Source organism: Triticum urartu, chromosome 6A (genome assembly GCF_056163025.1).
Source record: "Triticum urartu cultivar PI428250 chromosome 6A, HENAU_Tu73, whole genome shotgun sequence".
NCBI lineage: Eukaryota > Viridiplantae > Streptophyta > Magnoliopsida > Poales > Poaceae > Triticum > Triticum urartu.
Genome location: NC_141878.1, coordinates 204392457 through 204415334, shown reverse-complemented (window position 1 = coordinate 204415334; position 22878 = coordinate 204392457).

Sequence of the window (22878 nt, the reverse complement as noted above, 5' to 3'; positions counted from 1 at the left end):
GCAGTTGTTTACCACGCAGAGGGGAGTATAAGGGTTTACTGGTTTGTCTGCCGTCGCTGAAGAATAACAACAGGTGCGGGTGAGTAGAGGGATGGCCAGGCCAGCGATGGGAGTAGGGTGGGGCGGTGAGGCCTGCGTGACAGCACAACTGGCGGTCCCGTCGGTGCTTGTTTGAGCGGCTGGAGCAGGAAGACCAGAGATTGAAGAAGCACGATGGCCGTTGGATGGACATCCAGCAGTCACTACTCTTGTGTGTTGACTAAGTTAACACGGTGTTGCGTGTTCGTCAACCTTTTTTTAGGTAAGCCTCAAATCTGTGGAAAACAGCATACAAGCCATCTGCTATTATTTCTAATAATTTATAGCCCATTTGCTAATTCTTAAGGTTTTTGGAGCCCATATTCTTTTTGTTAGCATTGCAGCCCATATTGTGGCCACAGTTAAAAAAGTTATACGAAATTTTGCATATTTCGGTGTGGTCCGAACTGCTTTTAATCCCGAAATTTTGAGTCTCATTCAAACTGATTTAAAAAATAAATGTATATCAATATAAAATCCAACAAATTGTCCATGCATAAAAATCAATAGAATTTAAAATCTCAAAATGAAAAAAGAGATTTGAAACTAATTGCCGGTTTGATGTGTTTTAAAAATGTACAGCCCATTTCTCATTACTGATAGGCCATTTTTTGGGCTAGCCGAATGAAGCTCTCCTTGTCTTGAAATATTTGCAGCCCAACAGGCCTGACAAAGCGACTTACTTGACAAAGCACAAACAAACTAGGCTAGCCATTTTCAGAAAGAAAAAAACTACCGGGCTGGTCTGGTGGTAAACATAAAAGAAAAGGCTGTCTAGACATGCCAGAGTGCCCCGCACAGCCCAGTTGACACCCTGCTTCCGTCTCAAAAACAAATTAGATAAATGCCACTCCAATTATGGTGATTCATAAAAATGCCACTGCAATTTCCAAACATTGAAAAATGCCACTGCAATTTTTGCAAACTTTGAAAAACACCACTCCAGACTTTGAAAAATGCCACTGGAAATGGCATGAAAGGGCATTTTTCAAAGTTTGGAAATTCCAGTGGCATTTCTCGAAATCACCAGATTCAGAGTGGCATTTATCAAATTAACCCCTCAAAACAAAAATAACTGGGCGAGCTGTTGGGTCCCTGGTGTCAGCCGCTCGTTGTGCAATTCTCTCGTTTATTGACTACGTTGACAATGGCATGGGACCCAGATGTTAGAAATCCATAGGAGGAGCCATTTTTTATTGGCTTGAAATAAGGAGGCACTTGCTTGTGTACTGCCATGACCTTGGTGGGTCCCTGTTGTTATCCTCTCCACGTACAATCATCTCCTGATTGGGTATGCGTCAACCTGGTAGGCCCACAAGTCAGCCTCTAAACCCGTGGCAGACAAATACAAGCCATTTAAAAAAATAACAACCCATTCCATACGTTCAAACGGAAAGTTCAACATTCAGAGCAAAGTAACAGGTCTGATCTAGATATAGAGTACTGAACTTCCATGTTGACAACCATCATAGCCAAGTTAACTATCTACTCCCACTAATACTCTAGTAGTGTACAAGTACTAACTTACTCTTAGCTAACTAGACGATGCCGGCCGCCATCTGCGGTACACGCTAAACGCCGGCACCGACGTCCTCCGCCTCGCCTCGGACTTGCCAGAGGTGTGATATGGCGTGTTGCTCACGTGCGTTGGCCCTTTCCATGCCGGCGTGGTCCACCGAAGGTTCGGTTTCTAAGCGGGAAACCCACTTGACGAGCTGGTAGTAAAATTCGGCGTCGCAAACGCGTGCATGCCCGACAGCCTCCAGGGATATTTGTCGGGTGCCGGCCTCCACATAGTCGGCCCAATTGCGGGCCCTCTGCTCGCGACTCAGAGCGTCGGTGCGCTGCTGCTCCATGCCCAATTGGTGGCGCAAATCGACGATACGCTCCTCCTCTGCCAGGCAGTCGCGCTCCAACAACTCCTCATACTCTGCATTGCCATGTAAATACCGATAGAATGCCTCCTCCCTCCATATGCCTTCCGGTGAAAAACCGAACACTAGTTCCGGCGGTGACCGCCTCCGGCGTCACCTATTGCAGACGGGCGGGGGCATGGCGGACGTGGCGAGCGACATTGGGCCGGTGGGGGCTTATGAGGATAGGGCGAATTGGGTGATGGTGCCACCGGAGAAGGCCGGGAAACAGTAGTTATAGGCGGAAGGTAGGAGAACCAGCGTGCCGCGAGAAACGTGACGGTCATCATGGTCATCGAAATTTAATGCATAAGCAGGCATGGCTTAGCTCGCCCACTTGCCGTGGAAAACTAGAAAAACTGAAATTATGACTGTGTCGTCCCGTCCCGTCCGTGATGGGTCGCACGTCGGCATGTTGGTCAAATGAGTGCACTCGAATCATCCAGATGAGGTACTCCCTCCTTGTCAAAAATGATTCCACCACTCATCATCTACCTTGGTTGGTGAGATTTTTGAATTGAGCCCTGCAAACCAGAAAGGAGGCAGTATGTGTGTGATATGCTATTTATTCATGTAGGATCAAGTAGGTCGGATAGTGTACGTGTAGGATCGAGTAGGTCGGATGGTGTACGTGTAGGATCACATTAGCTGATGAACGTTCGCTGGGAGATAAGGCATTTGCGAACGTTTTTGCTGGTATTTTCTTCAGATTCGCATTGCATTTTCTTTAGAGAAGCTTGTCAGTTTCTTCAGAGGTAGGCATTTTTATTCAAAAAACTGTCACTTCAGATCTTGCGTCGCAACATGTTCACATTAGTAGCCCAAATTCAGAACCAACTAGTACAATTCCCATACATAAGATCAACATGTTAATGCATCTCAATGATTCACAGATCATATACAAATATGTAGCTCCAAAAGCAAAGATCTAGAAAAAACATCTGTTCTTCCTACTAACATGGATGCTTCTCTTGGCCAAATTCAGTATAGAGTGAAAGACAAATTTGTTTGTGAAGTCTACAACTCCTCTTGCAAACGTAAGTGGTTTCACCAATAGCTGGAACCATGAGAATGAACCACACATGATGGAGGAACATCCACTGCAATATTATTTGGTCTTCTATCGATCACACGGCGAGACTATTTTTAGAATACAAAGTTTAACTTAGGCAAAATGATGCCCATTGTATAATCAGACAAAGCAATGAAGCACCTAGTGTTGGCCAATAAATAGTACAATACTACTTTTGTGCACTCCATGAAGTGACTATCCAATCTTTCTGTGTCTATTTTCAAATGGCACTGCATGCAGTGACTATACTATTCTCTTGTGCAGTTTAACCAAAATTGCGGTCACTTTGTTTGTTTGCCAAATAGCAACGGGAAAACATCTCTATCTGCACAAATATCAAGCAGCTAGTAAACATATACCCCACCTTGTATTTTTGGTTTAAACACGTCTCTTCCACTTAGCATCTGTCATGTTTTGCACTGGACAATTTGATACTGTCATGTTTTGCCCTGGAGAATTTCATACTGAATTGATTTGCTGGTTTAGAGTAGAAATATAGCGCCTATTCTTCATCAGACCAAGGATATCCATGTTCGCACTGATGGAAGAGGTGAAATCGATACAACCGAAAGTGAGCATCCAATCATTGAATCATGCCCTACACCTCCAATGTAGGTCCACCCTGCCAATAAATACACATTGTCAGTGTACAAAAATAGGGGCGCATTTTTGTACCGCTTTTCCTGTGCACGGGTAGTCTGAGCCGCGCCCACGGCCACACCAAGCAGAACGAGGGAGGTGAGCCAAGGTAAGATCGAAGCCCAAGACAATCAAAGCAACGCCAAGGCCAAGACCACAAAGAGCAGAGGGACGAAGCAAGTTCACCCGGCAAGACCCTTGCTGGGTGGCCTCAGCGGCCCCGGCAAGACTCTTGCCGGGACAACTCGCCCCGCACCAACAGAGCGAGCCACCCTTGAGCCCACAGCCCCCAGTGCCATCATCAGCGTGGGGCCAGGGCTCGGGACGGCACCCCTGTGGTGGCATGCAGATCTTTGTGAAGATGTATTTAAGATCAGATTAGAAGACGACGATTCTTGGCAAGATCCTTGCCAAGGAAGGCCACCAGACCCCCGGCAAGATCCTTGCCGGGGATGACAATACGCCCCGGCGAGACCCTTGCCGGGCCACCCAGCAAGGCCCTCGCCAAAGACGCTGGCAAGGCCACCGCCAAGCCCACGTCAACCAAGCTTCCACCGCCGTTTGCATGCAGCTGCCAGCCCAACCAGCTAGGCGGGCACCTGCGTGGCAACATGCAGCTCCCAGGCCAACTCATCAAGTGCCTGCATGGAGGCATGCAGATCTTCATGAAGGCTCCACCACCACGCCAACTCAGCTGCCTGCCTGCCTACATGGCACCGCACGCATCCCTGGCCAAGGCGCGTGTCGAAGCGAGGAGGAGCGGCGACGGACGGGACGGGCCTCGCCCCCGTCCCTGATAAAGTAAGAGGACACTTAAGCGATGCATTAAATGCACCTTGTCCTGTAATACGAGGGATAACCTCGTGCCACTGTAGACCTTTCCACCTCCTGTGTGCCACTGTGGCAACCCCTTTTTCCTATAAAAGGAGGCCCGAGGCGACGAGGAGGGGGATTCGGCTCTTTCGAACCACACGATGACCACAGCTAGTTTGAGAGCTCAAGAACTCTCAGAAATACACACACCGAAGCAGGACTAGGGTTTTACACATCCTCGTGGCCCGAACCTGGGTAAACGATCCTTGTGCTGTCTATAGCCCTGCTCTCCTCGCAACCCCGCGCCCCGGCAACCGTAGTAGGGATTGTAGTGATCCCATAGGTGTCGTTCCACACCGACATCTTTGGCGCGCCAGGTAGGGGGGCGCAATTGCGAGAATCTGGTCTGGTAGTTAGCCTAGTGGTTCTTCATCGCTTTCGGTTTCTGAGAAGAAGGCGGCTAGAGGAACGACGCCGTCTTGGCGACAGAAAAGCTAAGTCATTCAGAGCCTTGGATTATTTCCTCTTACACTTAAGGTTATCGTCCTCGGAGATCTGGCCTATGTATGGGAAACCTGCACGCAAGGGGCCCCCCGCGATTGGCAACGCCTTTGTTCTGTTTCGAGTCCGCTCAACAGCTCAAAGTTGTCGCGTCGAGAGTGGCGGGTAGCCTTCCGCACCTGGCAATGCTCCTGACTCTGACTCGAGTCAAACTCGACAGTTCGGGCGGCCGCGCTAAGGGCGGTAAGGTGGTTTGCTCGGCAGCAAGCACACCCGGCAGGCCAATGGGGATCCGTCCCCACGACGCCACCCTGGGTTTACGCGCCGGCAAGCCTACCTAGTTATGTAGGTGGACATACAAGGAAAAATCGAACAGGAAAAAACATGCATGATACTAAAAAGTGCTGCAAAGTTATGTTACATCAAATTGTTGTCGCGGTTCTAACTAGAGATAGCAATTGTCTTGGCTGTGAACCTGCAGCGGGGATAAAAAAATGGGATGCCTAATCCCGGCGCTGGCCCTCCACCCTCAGAATTCCGCAGACTCGGCTGATGATGGGCTCGATGCACTCCCTGAGCGGCGCAAGGTCGGTTCCCTCCGGCAAGCTCTCCAGCGCGGCGTCGAAGTCGAGGTCGGGGTACCAGTGTGCCACCTTGGTGAGAACCTTGGTCATGGCACCCTGGCAAAACCTCCGGGACTCGCCGGCCAGTGAGGCCCCCCGGTTGGCGTGGAGCCGCTCCAGAGCGCCAATGACCTTCTCGAAGAACATGGTCAGGCTGCAATTGGCGCTCACGCCCCGCTCCAGGACATACCTCATGTCTGGCATCCCCATGATGGCCAGCTACGCGGTGGCCTGGTTGGTGACGGTGGCAAGGCGATCGAGCCAACGGTTTTCGCCCTCCACGTGGTCCGCAAAGTTGAGGCCCTCGTTCTTCCGCAACAGCTTCTTGGCCTCCAGCTCCTTGGCCAGGGTCCCCTCTCGGGTTTTGGCCTCTGACAACACCTTCTCGAGACCCTCCAGCTTCAGCTTGAGGTCTTTGATGGAGTTGTTGGCCTCGGAGAGCTCCCCAGCCTTGCCGACGACCGCGCCCTACGCCTCTGTCAGGGCACTGTTGAGCGTGTCCTGCTCTTGGGACAGCTTCAGGGCCTGCTCCTTCAACCTGTCGTGCTCTGCCTCCAGCTCCTCCACCTTGCCGGCGTGAACCTGGGCCTGGGCATTGAGTGCCTCCTTGTGCCTCTGCTCTAGCTTGCTGGTTCGCTGCAAGACAAGCTTCTCCACCTCTGCATCCTTGCCGCGAAGCATGGCGGCAAGCTTCTCCTCGCGCGCAGTGAGGTCCTCCTCCTGGGAGTTCAGCGCGGCCTCGCGTTGGGTCCAAGCGGCTTCGGTGGCCTTGGCCAAGTTCTTCGCCGCCTCCTGAGTTTTCTCGACGTCAGTGAGCTTCATGGTGAGCTCCACGTCGCACTTGGCCTGCTCACCCTGGGCCGCCTTGAGCTCCTTGTGGGCCTCGCGGAACCAGTCCTGCGCCTCGGCAACGCACTTATGGAGGTCCGCCTCCGCCTTCTCCACCACCGTCGTCCTGGACTTAGCCTTGTCCAGGTGGGCGCGGTGGAGCGCCTGGAGCTTCCGGAAGCTGACGCCCATGGCATGGAGGAGCCGCTCTTCCTGCGAGCCATCGTCGCCAACGATCGGCTCATCGACGACTTCAAACCTGGCAGCAGCAAGCACCTCGTCGTCGAATACCTCTCCCTCAACGGGTGTCTTGGTGCTCGATGCGCCTGGAAGGTGGACGAACAAATTGTCACCCACCCTCAGGTACTTGATAGAGCCAGAAGCAGCAAAGGAGGAAGGCTGGTCACCAGCCTCCTCCTCCTCGGCAACGGTCCCGCCGGCATCCCCGGCAGGCCCCTTGCCGGCCTCCTCAACGGCAGCCTTGTCGGCCTCCCCGGTGGGCCCCTCGATGGCGTCCTCGGCATCGTCTTTGGCGGCCTCCTCGACGGCAATCCTCTCGGCTTCCGCCTCGGCAGCCTTGGCGACGCCCTCAATGACGGCGTCCACGCCCTATGGGTTCACCAAGGAAGAATCTGGGCACCGAAGAAGGGGGTGAGGCAAGGCCAGGACCAGGAGCCAAAAAAGGGGGGAAGCAGGGACGAACGACAAACGACTTACCCGTGCCACTACCCGACTGGGAAACAAACGCCCCCTCCCCGCCAACATTTGGCGTCAAGGCAAATCCGCCGGCGCCCAAGTTCTCCTCCTCCTCCTCCTCCATGTGCGTGGGCCCGGTGCCTGGCGCCCTTGCCGGGGACGCCCCCCGGGGCGGCGTGGTCGATGGGGGCGGCGTGTTGGGAGTAGCCCTCTGTGGCTCCTCCTGCTGCTGCTCTCCTCCTGCGTACCTGACAAGGTCAGCACCAAGGTGTCGTGCCCCTGACACATGTCGACGGGAGAAGAGTGATGAACTTACGCTGGGGGCTCTGCCGGGGGCTGCTGTCCGGGCTGCTCAACACCACCAATGGCACCCCCAAAGTACCAGCTGGGGATGGCCACCCGCCGAGACCTTGGCCCTCTTCGCTCTCTGGGCCAGCGTCTCCCCGTCCCTGCAAACATGAAAACAAGTCAAGACAAGCAACATAGATTGAGGAGGCAGAGATAACGAAAAGGAACCAGATACTTACTCGTTGTCCGCCTCCTCCTCTGCTGTCTTCCTCTTCCTCCTCGGGCTGAGGGATCCATAATCAAAAGTAACGTCCATGTCAACATTCGCCGGGGGAGGAGAAGGAGGTGGTGTCTGGGCACGCGCGAATGAAGAAGGGGCGGCTGTCTTTCGAACCACACGCTGACCACAGCTAGTTCGAGAGCTCAAGAACTCTCAGAAATACACCCACCAAAGCAGGACTAGGGTTTTACGCATCCTCGCGGGCCGAACCTAGGTAAACGATCCTTGTGCTGTCTACTAGCCCTGCTCTCCTCGCAACCCCGTGCCCCGGCAACCATAGTATGGATTCTTGTGATCCCATAGGTGTCGTTCCACACCGACACACATGCAAACCACTAATATTACTTTCTAATGACTGTACAAAAAGAGTAGCAAGATAGTAGCAAACCATGTACCTTCGTAATGAACAGCTCATAGTGCCACCAATTCGATATAAAGGTTTGGAAGAAAACATGCTCCTAATGTTGAACCATTTGGACTTTTTGTGTAGTTCCACTAAAATCGAGCATCCCTGTTCGCATAGATATTGAAAGTGTGATTACTATAAAAGTGGCACTAGTTGAGCATAGAGTCACAAATATAAGCATTCCAATTTCTTAATGGAAAAGGTAGCAAGACTATTTCTAACCACCTGTTTGAAGGAATAAATAAGGCAACAACGGTGATGTTAGGAAGGCATACATAGTTTTTTCTGAAAAATCGAACCATTCCTGACCTTTCCTCTTCTTTTAAGCATATTTTGTGCAGTTCAACTAAAATAAAATGCCATCATCGCCTTGACAATTCAGTGACATTGTACAAAAAGAAATGACTTAACATTACATCATGATGTCAGGTATGTAGTCGACGGGCATTAGAGACAAACATACATACCTCATCTGATAACATAATGAACATTAATTTTAACAAAGGTGTGACTAGCTTTATCGGGATAATTTGAGTGAACTCTACACCCTTTGTTCCTTAATATAAGACGTTTTCGCTGTTCAATTTAAAGTACCCAAACGTCTAGTATTTAGAAAAACAGGTAGTAGTTTTCTTGAGCACATATCTAGGAAAGCATGCCACACTTTATATATGTCCATACGCTAATGCAACACCATTCGAATAGTACAAATATATACTAATCCAGTGGCTAGTGCAACGGTGGAGTAGTTTTTTTATTACAGGGTACAATACAATCATTTTACTGAACAGATTTCCATCAGCTCTAGCACTGGAAGATTTCTATAAGCATTAACAATACAAAATTTAAAGGTAACAAGTTCCAGCATTGGTATACTAGCTGTGCAAGAGCATTAAACCAAATACAAAAGTCTGAAGGTAACTAGCATTATTAACTGATGATAGTATAAAAAAATTGCAAACCATGTACCTTCAAGGTAAATATCATTTTGAACTCAAGGGCACCTAAAAATTGCTATCCCAACCTTGATAATCAATCAAACATTAAGACTTGATCGAACGAATCAAGAGAACAACCATAGGAGGAGGTGCCCACTCTTGACCTTTCCTCTTGTCTTCATAATTTTTTGTGCAGTTTAACCAAAATAAAATGACATCGTTGCCTTGGCATTTTGGTGACACTGTACAAAAAAATTTGACTTATCTCATGAAATTGAGGTATGTAATCTATAAGCATTAACAGTGCAAAGATCTGAAGGTAGTAACACGTTTCATCGTTGGTATACTGGCTGTGCAATAGCATTAGAATGCCTTAGCTAAAAAATCTTTAATACATCCACAATCAACAGCTAACCCTGAAATAATCCAGTGACATTAAATGGCATCACTTAAATTTATCGACGGCATTAGACTGAGTGCGGCATTAGTTAAATATGGCACCACTTTAGCAGTAGCATTGCTTGACTTGACCGCTGGCATTATACTAACAGCAAAAAAGTGGCAATAAGAGCATGGGAGGCCCATTCAGACAGTGGGCGCACCAGTACGATGTACCTCCACGGACGCATAGAGTGGTGAGGGAGGTATGGTTGCCTAGAGCAACAAATATCCAGGCAGCATATGCGGATTACGTCCCATTTTTGTTCTCTTTAACCACCTTTTTCCTATGCGAGGACAACAAACCGATCGACCTAGTCATTCTCTATTGTGTTGTCATGCCTTTCTACCCTTTTTCAACCAAGAGACATGAGACTCGTTCCTTACCTACTGATTTTCACCTTTTCAACCTAGATGCGGGTTCGATGCCCAGTCTCTTGGACAGTACATTCTCCCTTCCTTTCCTTATTCAACCCAGACATGGATTAGTCTGCATGAAGTAGGGTTTCCTTTAATAGTGCAAATTAAGGTTTTTGCCTGCGTGACCAGCAGAGCAGAGGATAGCAAATTGGAAGATGGTGGAGTGGAAAAAGATCCACATGCAGCGACATGGCAGATGGGGTAATAGAACAAGGGTATGGTTCGAAAAGAGGTAGCATACCCGAGGGTCAGTGGAAAGTGGCTTCGCTCGTGGTCGTCGTCCTCCGCACACACTACGACGGTGAGCTTCGGGACAGAGGCCATCCCGCGCGAGCGCTAGGTCTGAGAGGACGGCCTTGTCGTCAGTGCGTGACCTCGCTCGCCGACGACGAGTGGCTCAATGCTGCACGTCCTTTTCTTCCCCGGCGGATCTGTGACCACAAGTGAGGAGGGAGAGAGAGGCCGTCTTTTTTAGATCTGGAGAGAGGGTGATAGTGTGAGCAGAAAGTGGGCAACCCTTAGCAAGAAAGCGCTGAAGCTCCAGCCTATATATCTTTTTTGATACTACTAGTACAAGAGGTGGAGTAGTGGTAGAGTAGTTTATATTTTCTATGCATACAGTACCAGTTAGTTGTGCTTCAAAACTGAACGACACGCCATTAAAAAAATAAAGGTCGATAACGAATGTGACACCTTGGGCCAACGCGGCCAGATTGCATTTTGCATGAGAAATTACACACCATGTTTCATTGACATGTGGTCCCGTTCCAACATGTTAGTGAGATGATGGTGAGTCCTTTTGTACAATTTCCAAATCAACGTCTATGTAGGCCAGGGGGCCTCTTCGTGTACCGTGGCAACCGTCCATTGCCTCTTCGCCTTTCCCTCTCGAGTTGGAACTAATGTCGCATGCTCTTCCTCCCTCCTCCATTTGCCTTCACCCTTCCTTCAACCATTATTCGATAGTCTTCTCCATGGAGGGAACAGGCAGGAAATGACCCCGTTATTCTTGCCCCGATCTGAAAGATGACATGGTGGAGGAACTCATTGATCAATGCGATGTCATCACCTCGGCTAGCATGGCAGGTTTGTTCAAGACCATTCTTGACTCAACTAATAACATCATTACAAGGAACCCGAGGGTCCAGGAGCGGTTAGATCTCCTCTATCTTATTCGCCGTGACCTTGATGACTGGCACGCGGACGATGGAGGCCTCGCTTGTGTAAGTTGATGCCGCTTGATAATGATATGTATGATGTTAAGATGCCATTGCTTGAGGGTAAGGCTTGGGCAGGCGCAAATGGAGATTGGCTTGTTTATATTGGGTACAACTATGAGTGGGAACTTATGAATGTGTACACTTGTCACTGGGTTCCACTTCCAAAAATCTCAGATTGCCCAGAGGTTGAGCACACCGGTATTATATGTACGTTCAACTACAATCATGGTGACTGTCATCTACGGAAGATAGCAATTTGTCGAGTTCCCGACCGCTCTTGGGATTACACGGACTATGAAGTTGTTGCTATCTTCGACAAGCTTGTTGCCGTCCTTACTTCCACGCCTCGATGGATATTTCTCAAAATCAATTTCTATACACGGATGAGTACTGTGATGCAATTCAATACGAGGGTCTTGTGTTTGCTGCCACCACTCGTGGCACTGTTTTTGCATGGAATCCTGATACTTTCAGTACATTTGTCTTCCATCGTAATTATAATTGTTTCATCCACATGCATGCAGGTTATCTAGTTTCCCTTTACTAATTAACCTTCTTATGTTTCCAAGGTCCCGTGAACATTCCACCACTATACTTGAAAAAATTTATAACCAAGGGGGAGATGACGATGATGATGCTCACGAGCATGAGGACCCATATACTCAGTGGCGCCTGGCAACTTATTTCAATGGATCACCTCTTCTTGTCTCTATAGGGAACTGCTGATGTGATGCAACCCTATATGCCATTAGTACCAATCTGGTTGACACGGTCAACCAAGGAAGAAATGCTAGGTATATTGTGCCTGCGTTACGTCAACAAGTTGTGACGAAAGGAGGGTGTGGAGGTAGGATAACGCAAAGAGTGCAGTCTATGACCCAGCCCAGGACTAGTTTTGTTCCTCCCAATATGTTGATGGACAAGGAAATTGCAGAACAGAAGGACTGGAAGCTGGCCTCTGTACTTACATTAGCTGGGACGAAACCTGCACATGCAAGTAACATGTACACGCGAGGAAGGACTCCAACACGTACACATTGTCTTAGAGAAAGCTAAGAGGGCTGCGTGCCTAAGTGTCGTGCCTAATTGGCCGGTTGTAATTAACTAGGATATTACTATTGGGTTAGGATTTTTAGGAAGTAGGAGTAGTACGAGTTGGTTCCGATCTGTCCACTGCTGGCTGAAGTAGTATTTATAGTTTATCGTATCACTAGGAGAGGGCATGTTTTGGTTTATATTTTTTCGGACAAACAAAGACTAGCAAGCCGAGGTATCTTCCCTTGACGAGTTAATTTGTGCGTACTGGTTGAGAAGCTTATATCATTGCTTTGTGTTCGGGCGACAGATTGGAGACGTCGTCTCCAATTTGCTTCTGATTCTTGGAGGATCGTCCACGTACTTCTTTATCAAGGTGTGCGTGTTGTTTTTGTGGTGATTGCATCTACAAGATCGCGAGGGCCACACCGTTCCAAGTGACATCGTACCGTGAAAGATTGGGAAAAGCATTTGTGCCATCGAGTTTTTGTCGACAATCGCATTAAGTGCTATCAGAGCAAGGTTGATCACGGTACAATTTCTTTTCCTGCTATTTGATTCAACTGTTTGAAAGATGGTGGACTCGCAGCATGAAAAATTTGATCATGAGGAGGTCGATGAGCTTCCGGAGGGACTGGAGATAAGTGATGATTTGCGTATTCATCTGATGGCGATCAAGGGAGCCAACAAGAAGCTTGGGACAAGGGTGGAGGAGTTGTCTGCAAATATTGTAGGCGTCGAAGACAGGTTGAACGAGCATTTGACTGCCAGCGACCGACAGCGCACTAATAGTCTACAGGTGGTGACTGAGTGTCTTAATCGGCTCACCGCAGCAGTTCAGCGCCTTCAGGCGAGAGATGTGGCACCCCGACAGTCCCGCTCACCACGACAACGATGATGATGGTGATTTTTCTGAGGATTCTGATGCCTGTGGAGGTTTAACTCATCGACCACGGCATGATGTAGGGGCTCACCGTCATGCTAGGTGGCGCCGTGACTATGGCGACAATGGTGCCCGTGAGGATGATGGTTTGGGTCGAATCAAGATAACCATAACTGAATTCTCGGGACGGTGTGCTGACCCGGAGAAATATTTGGAGTGGGAGATGCGCGTAAATCAGATTTTTGATGGTCACAACTACTCCGAAGAGAAGAAGGTTCGTGTTGCATCAATGGAATTTACAGAGTATGCTCTTGTATGGTGGGATAATAAGAACAGTACCCATGAGTGACCAGCAACATGGGCTGACATGAAGCGAATCATGAGGGAATGTTTCGTGCCTGCTTACTACACTCGCCAGCTTCATAGTAGACCGCGTCATTTAGTGCAAGGTACGAAATCAGTTGATAAGTACTACAAGGAGATGCAAGTTTTGATGATCCGTACAGCTGTGCGTGAGCCTGCGGAGGCGACCATGGTACGTTTCTTTGAGGGGTTAGAAGAAAAGATTCGTGACCGTGTTGATTTAATGCAATATAATGATATTCATGAGTTGCTTCATCAAGCGGAGTGTGCTGAACGTTGGGTATTGGAGAAGCAAGATTCAGAGACTCGTCCAACTTACAACGGTGGGCGACGTGGTTCTTCTCCTATTGAGGGTGGGTTTAGTGCTAAGCCGGCTACTTCTTATAAGTCGGGAAGCATTGAGCAAACCAAAGTGGTTGCTGCACCAAAGGAGGTTTCTCAAGTTTCATCTAGTGCGACGTCTTCTCATCACCGTAATATTATTTGCCACAAGTGTGGAGGACGTGGACACATGAAGCATGAATGTTCCAATCAGCGAAGGGTTCTACTGGTTGATGCAGAATATATTTCAGAATCTGAAGATGAGATGCCTAAGTTAGAGGTTGGAATTGAAAGAGGTCGTGGTAATACCATACTATGTTATCCTCAAGATGGTCTTGATATGGAGAGTTTGCTAGCACATAAGGTCCAGCGAGATGACAAGGTCATTTTTGAACCAGGACAGCAATGGAGTATTTTTCAAACTACATGTACCATCAAGGGACAGCAATTTGAAAAAAGAAAACTACAAGGTATATGCCGAAACCAAGGATGGTTTGCTTTCAAGGGAGGGAGGATGATGCAACCCTATATGCCGTTAGTACCAATCTGGTTGACACGGTTAACCAAGGAAGAAACGCTAGGTATATTGTGTCTGTGTTACGTTGACATGTTGTGACGAAAGGAGGGTGTGGAGGTCGGATAACGCAAAGAGTGCAGTCTATGACCCAGCCCAGGACTAGTTTTGTTCCTCCCAATTTGTTGATGGACAAGGAAATTTCAGAACACAAGGACTGGAAGCTGGCCTCTGTATGTACATTAGCTGGGACGAAACCTACACATGCAAGTAACATGTACACGCAAGGAAGGACTCCAACACATACACGTTGGCTTAGAGAAAGCTAAGAGGCATGCATGCCTGCATGCCGTGCCTAATTGGCCGGTTGTAATTAACTAGGATATTACTATTCTATTAGGATTTTTAGGAAGTAGGAGTAGTACGAGTCGGTTCCGATCTGTCCGCCGCTGGCTGAAGTAGTATTTATAGTTTATCGTATCACTAGGAGAGGGTAGGTTTTGGTTTATATTTTGTCGGTCAAACAAAGACTAGCAAGTCGGGGTATCTTCCCTTGACGATTTAATTTGTGCGTACTGGTTGAGAAGCTTATATCATTGCTTTGTGTTCGGGCGAGAGATTGGAGACGCCATCTCTAATTTGCTGCTGATTCTTGGAGGATCGTCCACGTACTTCTTTATCAAGGTGTGCGTGTTGTTTTTGTGGTGATTGCATCTACAAGATCGCGAGCGCCACACCATTCCAAGTGACATCGTATCGTGAAAGATTAGGAAAAGCATTCGTGCCATCGAGTTTCTGTTGACGGTCGCATTATGATGTTAGTAAGGAAGCAGGTGTTGTCTCCCATGGTCGCTGTTGGTGTCAAAACCGGCGGATCTCGGGTAGGGGGTCCCGAACTATACGTCTAGGCCGGATGGTAACAGGAGACAGGGGACACTTTGTTTTACCCAGGTTCGGGCCCTCTCGATGGAGGTCATACCCTACTCCTACTTGATTAATACTGATGATATGGGTAGTACAAGAGTAGATCTACCATGAGATCAAGGAGGCTAAACCCTAGAAGCTAGCCTATGGTATGATTGTGTATGGAGTTGATCCCCTACGGACTACAACCCTCTGGTTTATATAGACACCGGATAGGGTTAGGGTTACATAGAGTCGGTTACAATGGTAGGAGATCTTGAATATCGCATTGCCAAGATTGCCTTCCACGCCAAGGAAAGTCCCATCCGGACATGGGACGAAGTCTTCAATCTTGTATCTTCATAGTCCAGGAGTCCGGCTGAAGGTATAGTCCGGCTATCCGAACACCCCCTAATCCAGGACTCCCTCAGTAGCCCCTTAACTAGGCTTCAATGACGACGAGTCCGGCGCGCAAATTGTCTTCGGCATTGCAAGGCGGGTTCCTCCTCCAAGTCCTTCATAGAAGATTGTAATCACCAAGAGTAGTGTCCGGCTCTGTAAAATAAGTTTCCACATATTGCTATAGAGAGAATAATATTAACACAAATCAAATCTGCTGGCGTATTCTGCAGTGCGCCATCACACTACAGCCAAGTCCTTTGCTCGGATCGTTTTTACTTTCCCGCCTCAGCATGTTTTGCGAGGCGGTTTCCTTGGCACGTCTTGTCGAAGCAGAGATCATGTGCCCCCCTTTACGGGATCCTCATCAATACGGATGTGGGTAACCCAATCGTGCCCGTTAGCATGTTTTCTCGATTAAAGGCAAGTGCCAAACGGTTACGGGGAGGGCTCCTGGTATTCAACCTCTTATAAAGAGACCAAGGCCTTACTCCTTTTTCCAACCTCAAACGAGTTTGCCCGTCGCCTCGAGTTCCAACACCCTAGGCTTCAGATTCCAGGCGCTTCGGACCTTAGACAATGTCCGGTTCCGACCTTCAAGGCCGATGGATGCCCTCCTCCGTCACGGAGGAGGATGTGCTAAAGTTGAGAGAGGCTAAGTTCCTGACCGCCGAAATTCCGCATAGGTTGCCTGCTCAAGGGAAAGCTATTCCCAATCCCCAGCCCGGTGAGAGCGTAGTGTTCATGTCTCACTTCCTTCGGGGGTTAGGCTTCCCGATGGATCCCTTCGTGAGAGGGCTGCTGTTCTATTACGGGCTGGAATTTCATGACTTAGCTCCGGAGTCCATCCTCCACATTTCCTCATTCATCATTGTGTGCGAAGCGTTCCTCCGCGTTACTCCTCACTTCGGTTTATGGCTTAAGACTTTTGGAGTGGAGCCGAAGATGATCGAGGGACGGCACGCAGAGTGCGGAGGTGCTGTCATCAGTAAGAATGCTGATGCTCCATGGCCCGAGGGCTCCTTTCAAGAAGAGTTCGGCTTGTGGCAACGAGAATGGTTCTATATCACCGCTCCCAGGAGCGCCAAGTGGGCGGCGCCTCCTGCCTTTCGCTCGGGTCCCCCATCACGGCTAGCGTCATGGGTCAACAAAGGATTAGATTAGGGTTTGCCCAAAGACGTGCCCCTGTTGCAGGGCCGCATTAGGGATCTCTTAGAAGGAGACCTCAACCTGGTCAAGGTGACGTAGGTCATGCTGATTCGCCGAATATTGCCCGGCAAACGTCGCCCCCTTCGCCTGTGGGAGTTTAATCCAGAGGGACCGCGAGCTCTCCAGAACTTCATGGGCGCAACGCCCGCGGAGATGTATAGACTGTTCTTCGGATCACAAGAGGTGTGTCCGGATTTAACCGAGAACGCAGGTCTAAGCTGCAATCGCCCAGATACTCAAGTAAGCAACCTTGTGCCCGGACCTTCTATCCGTATAGTTGTCATAAACTTGCCCCTAAAAGAGTCGTCCTTTTGAACAGGAGTGGATAGCGAAGGCAAAGCTGATCAGGTGTCCGGCTCCCCTTCCTGAAACCAGACCGGATCCTGTGCTGGTCAGGATGCTGGAGACAATGCCTTTGGAGGGGGAGGACAAGGAAGCTACGGCCTCCTCGAAGAAGGCTGTTCTGAAGGGAGGAACCGACAATTCCTCTCCCGAGGGGAAGAAGAGAGCCGCCTCTGACGACCCGGAAACCACGGTCTCGAAACGGGGGAGAAAATCCTCGTCAGAGGGCCCGGCACCGGGGAGTTCCTCGGCCGGACTATGCCCTCAAGGGGATCAGCCCTCCAGCGAGCCGTAAGTGGAGAAAAGATTTTCCTTTTGAGGGATAAGAGAAATCCTTGATTTTGCATCTGAGAAGATTTAACCGAAATTTTACCTTGTAGCTCGGACCTCAGCCCTTCGCAGCAGAGCTCGTCTTCGGGGGATCTTCTTCCGGAGATGATGGAGAGCGGAACGCCTCCTCCTGCTGTGCCGCCCAGCGAGGCGGGCGACCCTGAGGTGTCGTCACGGAGGGTTTCTTCGAATCCGGCGGGGATGGGAGGTGGCAGTGCGGCCCCCCGAAGTCCTCCGCGTCCGGCCTTCGAAAGAGGCCATAGGACAAGTCCGGCACCGTCTGGTGCTCGTCGGAAGAACTAAAGATTCTGCTGGGGCGAGCTTCTATCTCAGAAGAGCACCGTGCCTTGATGGGCACGGTGATTGAAAGGATTTCATCCACAGAAAGCGGATTGCATGAGGCCGTCAAAAGTTTACTGACGGGTTTTGAGGTACGTTAGGTAATGTACACTTTTTGTCAGTTGCGCATAAATAAGATGCGCCCTGTGTAGATAGTAGCCCCTGAGACTCTGCGTGTTGTCAAGAAATGACGGCACGTAGAGGATCATAATCCCAGGTCTAAGATGTCGCCTTTGAATGTAGCTGGCGAGGTGTCCGGAATCAAGCTGGACTAATGATTTGGCCGAACTAAAGCGGCAACTGGACGTGGCAGATGCCGACATCGCGCTTGTCAACAAGCGGCTTGATGAGGCTCAAGGTATGTAATTCTTCGGGCGGCATCAGGTAAGAGGATCTTCATGCCGGTGTCTTACAATGTGGGTGCTTGACGCAGATGGTACGGCCGCCGTGGAGAATCTTAGTGCAGAACTTGCCTGAGCTAAGGAGCAAGCCAGAAAAAGCGATGCGGCTGCCAAGAAGGCCCTTGAAGAGCTGAGAGCCGAACAGGCTGCTCACTGCTGAAGCAAAGAGGAAATGGCCGAGATGACCGAGAAGTTAAAGAGCACTGCAGACCGTTGCAAACTTCTTGAGAAAGAAGACCGGGCAAGACAAATGGATTTAGAGAAGGCCGTTGCCGATGCCAAGGACGCTCGCTCTGCGATGAGAGCTACGAAAGAGGAGCTGCGTCAGGCCGAACAGATTGCGGCTGGAAAGCCCTTTATGCTGCGGAGGAAGTGTTGTGGTCCGAAGTTTGCTCCGTTGGACCGGATGTGGAGTGTGAAGGACACCTATCTGGACTTGGCAACGAGTGCCGCTGATGCGACCGAACACTTTCGAGGTCAGAAAGATTGCGAAGTGGAAGAGCTTTTCTGGTCGCAGTTTCATAATCCAGAGCGTCCACTGGCAGTGGATGATCGTTTGGCTCAGTGGGCCGAACTGAATAGGTTGTCCGGACTCGCCATGAAGTACGTCATGGATCATCTGTGGCCGGGGAGATCGGAGCCGAAGAGTTATTTCAGCTTGGTGCAGCAATTCCTTGACGTGGTGCCACGTATAAATGCAATTAAGAGGTCAGCATGCATAGAGGGCGCTAGGATGGCTCTAGCCCGTGTTATGACATACTCGGCAGAGATGGAGACCACCGTTGTTGCGTCCCGAGATTCTGACCAAAGCCGAGTACCTTCCGAGCACTATTTTCAGGAAGTTCTTGAAGGCGCTCGTGTAATAGAGACGCAGTGCCCGAAACATGCTATGTTATGATAGCATATGTAATTATAAAGTAATATTTTGATAAACTGTAGTGGCTTATTTTATACTTGTGCCTCCAAGTATTGTAAACACCTTCTAATCGGCCGTTTATATATATGTATATATATGTAGAATCTGAAAGATGGCAGTCGTTGGCTTCAGCCCCCACGCACATAGTGCGGGGGTGCTCGCGGAAGACGCATTCTCACACTTAACCCAACGTCTTGGTCCTACAAAGGAGGTGATAGCGCAGCGGGCCAGGCAACCGAACTATAATGCTTTAACACTTTCACTTAGCCATAGGAGTTTGAAAATGAGACTCTTTAGGTAGCTCCTTGGTGGCCACTACGCTTGTCCGAATTCGGGGCGCGTATGTGCCTGACCGGGAAGCGGTCCTTCGTCAAAGCGGAGGAATCCGATAGATTCCGATCGGTCATCGAGTGGCTGACCAGTCTCACGCTACATCATGACAGTCAATTTTTGGCTTTCTCTACTGAGGTGCTCGCCCTGGCCGAACCGGGGGCACAATCACAGTAGTTCTCCTGGTGCTACCTTAGCCGATAGAGCGGAACGTAAGGTAGCCGAACTCAGGAGCCGGGCAACCCAACATTTGACCGAAGACATGATTCGGAGCTGATGCATATAATGCCAAAACTCGCGACGCCGAACACTCCCTAAGGTGTTCGGTCTTTATGAGTGCGGGCCAAACAACACTCTTTATTGAAGAAGCCCCTAGTGTCCAGGTACGTGCAAGAATTCTGACGTGGCCACATGCCAAGACGCCAGCCTCCTCCTTGGTTATATTAGAAAGAAGAACCAGGGGATGTGTAACAACAAGAGACAGTAAAAAAGGTTTACATAGGGTCTTAATCTAAAAATAATCCTTTAGGACGGGTCCCTACTGCACGTCTGCGCCTGTGTCTCCGTTGTGCCGTATCCTGGACGGGCGCTGCACGACGTTCATCTGTAAAAGAGAGGAACTGAGTTCAAAACGAGTCGTGCCGAAAAAGTTTAAAATAAGCAAAGTATAAAGTAAGATATGTAAGTTTGAGCTTTATTGTCTCTTATTGTATATGCGTGGAGCCCCTAGTGCGGGGGTATATGGCTTCTAGGCCTGCATTAATGATGATTTTGCACCGAACTCGTCTATCCGTGTTCATGGTCTTGAATGACCTATTTCGAAGTTTATTGGCCGGTGAGGCCATTTTGCTGTGGGGCTGTTAAGGCGGCCGCACAGTCCTCCATTTGGGGAGGCGCACTTTAGTGATTCCCCTTCAAAGAGATGATGCCTCGTGGACCAGGCATCTTGAGCATAAGAGATGCATAATGCGGTATTGCGTTAAAGCGAGCGAAAGCTTCGCGTCCCAGTAGTGCTTGATAGCGACTTGAGAACGGGATGATATGGAAGGTCAGCTTTTCGCGGCAGAGGTTATCGGCAGAGCCGAATGTGACTGTGAGCCGGAGAAAACCCGTACAATGGGTGTCCAGACCAGGTGTTACCCCTTGAAAGGAGGTTTTACTGCGGCGGATTCTTGCTGGGCTTATCCCCATGTGCTGGATTGTATCCTGATATATCAGGTTTAGTCCACTGCCGCCGTCCATAAGGACATATGAAAACTTGAGTCCGCCAATTATTGGATCGAGTGTCAAGGCAGTCCAGCCTACATTCTTGATATTCCTAGAATAATCTAGCTGATCGAAGATGATTGGTTTTGACAACCAGTGGCAGGACCCTTTGGGCCGTGTGGTGCGTACCTTTACGGGAGCCGCATGTTTTGTTATGTGAAGCGAGTTCACTATTTTTATTTCTTTTGGGAAGTTCTTTTGTTTCCTTGTGCTCTGCTTTTGGGGTTCGTCCTCGTCTTCGCTTGGTGTGTCGAGCCCCTTGTGTTCGGCATTGAGTCTGCCGGATTGTTTGAAAACCCAACAGTCCCTGTGGGTATGGTTAGCAGGCTTCTGGGGAGTACTGTGTATCTGACATATCCTGTCCAGGATTTTATTTAAGTTGGATGGATCGTCCCTGTTATCCTGGGGGGCGATTTTTCCTGATTTTGTCGTGAGCCTTTGAATCCGGCATTGACTACCGTGCTCTTTGGACTTTTGTCCTTAGTCCGGCGATGGTCCTTGTTGCGTCGCGGTCTTCCGTTTCCATCCCTGGTTTCGGATGTACTTGGGTTGCTCGGGCTGCACCTTGCCAGCCAGCTGTCCTCCCCTGCACAAAAGCGGGTCATGAGGCTTGTTAATGCGGCCATTGTTCTTGGCTTTTCTTGGATGAGGTGTCTGGCGAGCCATTCGTCTCGGACGTTATGTCTGAAAGCTGCTAAGGCTTCGGCGCCCGGACAGTCGACTATCTGATTCTTTTTAGTGAGGAATCTATTCCAGAACTGCCGAGCTGATTCTTCGGGTTGTTGAGTTATGTGACTAAGATCGTCTGCATCCGGAGGGTGGGCATAGGTCCCTTGAAAGTTTGCTCGGAAAGCATCCTCGAGCTCTTCCCAGCTTCCAATTGAGTTTTCAGGAAGCCTTTTAAGCCAATGCCGGGCTGGCCCTTTAAGCTTAAGGGGTAGATATTTTATGGCGTGGAGATCGTCTCCTCTGGCCATGTGTATGTGGAGGATATAATCCTCGATCCAGACTCCAGGGTCTGTTGTTCCATCATATGCCTCTATGTTTACGGGTTTGAATCCCTCTGGGAATTCATAGCCCAGGACCTCATCGGTGAAACATAGGGGGTGTGCGGCACCCCTGTATTTAGGTATGCCGGATTCTGATGATGGCTTGATAGCGTTGCTTACGAGAGCTTGCTTTCTTGGCCCGTAAATGGACCTGACTGGGCCCTGATGCGAATCCTTAAGTGGGTCACATGCCGATTTAGGTTTGGCGCCGCTTGTTGCCTTATTGGGTCGTCTATCCGACCCTGTGGCTTTTTCATTTTTTGAATACGAGGGCTCTGAGGCCTCTTCGTCGAATTCAGGCAGTAGCTTTCTTTTCGGATAGCTTTTAGTGCGGCGACTATCGCCGTACTTATCTGTGGCATTGATTGCCTTGCTCCATCTGATCCGGAGTGCATCTTCCGCTGTTTTTAGCTTCCGCTTCTGCTTTTTTAGGCTGTGTGCGGTTGCAACGAGCCTCTCATGGAGATTCTTCTGCTCCATAGGTTTATTTGGCGTGAGGTCGTTCGGAGTGCCGTTTTCACCGGGGGAGGGATGTTCGGTTTCTCTATCCGTGTTGCCCTGTTCGGACGGTTGCTCTAAGGCCTGGTCGTCGTCTACCGGCTCGTCCTGCTCTATGGCTGGATTTTTGTCGAGGCGGGGCTTGGGCCGGCGTTTGCGCCGACGTCTTGATTGCTTTTCGGGGGGTCGATCTCTCGTCCCATCCCCTTTTTCCTCGTTGTTGCTTCCCTTAGGGGTGTCCACCATGTACACATCATGAGATGAGGTGGCTGTCCAATGCCCTGTGGGCGTTGGTTCGTCGGTATCTCCTCCATCGTCATCCATGCTGTCGATGTCTTCGGAGCCGAAGTCAGGCATGTCGGTTAGATCGTCAATAGTGGCTACAAAGTGGGTGGTGGGTGGGTTTTGAATTTCCTTACCGTCCGTATCCCACCCTTGCTGACCGTAGTCCGGCCCGGGCTCTCCTGATAAGGAGAGAGACTTAAGAGAATCCAGGATGTCGCCAAAAGGCGAATGCTGAAAGATGTCCGCTGTGGTGAACTCTATTAACGGCACCCAATCGGATTCGATTGGCAGGGGCGCGGGGGGCGCGGAGTTCGGGGAGGAATCCGGTCCTCAGAGTCACGG